This window comes from Sinocyclocheilus grahami, unplaced genomic scaffold, assembly GCF_001515645.1.
Source record: "Sinocyclocheilus grahami isolate Dianchi unplaced genomic scaffold, SAMN03320097.WGS_v1.1 scaffold866.1, whole genome shotgun sequence".
In the NCBI taxonomy this organism is placed as follows: Eukaryota; Metazoa; Chordata; class Actinopteri; order Cypriniformes; family Cyprinidae; genus Sinocyclocheilus; species Sinocyclocheilus grahami.
Genome location: NW_015506045.1, coordinates 232,178 through 233,167, shown reverse-complemented (window position 1 = coordinate 233,167; position 990 = coordinate 232,178).

Sequence of the window (990 nt, the reverse complement as noted above, 5' to 3'; positions counted from 1 at the left end):
ACCATACCCAGAAAAGTAAGCTACAGCATACCCTGTTGTGTAGAATTCTGTTCTAGTGTTAATTTTGGCATAATGTAATATATTTCATACACTCTTAAAAATAAAGGTTCTTTATTAACATATATAGTAATATACGTAACATCTATGAACAGAACATGTTCATACTATATATGCAGGAATAGTAACATCCAGATAATATAGACCTATCCAGAGAATAGAGCTGGAGTGTGGAAAGAATCAGAGAAGCATATGTAATCTTATGGTGCTGATTATTATTAAAGAAGGTAGTATGCATTCACACCCACAGTATAAACACTTTCTGCTTTGCAGCCCCCCCCCCCATCTTTAGTGCAGCTGTGATGCCAGCAACCAGTGCTGTAATTAAGCATACTAGCAGCTGCTTGGGTGGCTGTGTGAGCATTTATGTCCCATGAGGCTTCACAAATGTTGCTCCAACCTCTGGGGTGTTGTTCTCACTTTTCACACAATAGTCATGGAAGTCTCCAGGCCTTGTAGGGGCTTGGCATAAAGAAGTAATGGACATGTTTCAGACTTCTGAGCCAGTGCTATACACAAGAACTGGGTTTCACAGAATCCTCAACATGAAATAATTCACATTGTTCGTCACAGTTGGCAGATGTGGTTTAGTTCCCAGATGTCAGCACTCTTCATTTTTCATACATTTGAAATATAATACAAATGTAAAAGTTTGGGGTCGGTTAGATTTTTTTGGTATCAATCAATCAATCAATCAATCAGCCTCCAAACTTTTGAATGGTAGTACAGTGGAGCTGATTTTATGTTGAATGTTGTTCAGGTTGTGAAATTCCAAAATCAATCAATTAAATTTTTAAATAAATATAAATATATATTGGATATAGTTTTTCTGAGTAGTTTTTCCAGACTCTATAATATTCAATTATGACACACATATGTATTTTGATGAAAAGACAATTATAAAGTATTTTTTTCAACTGCGTTGTTAATATA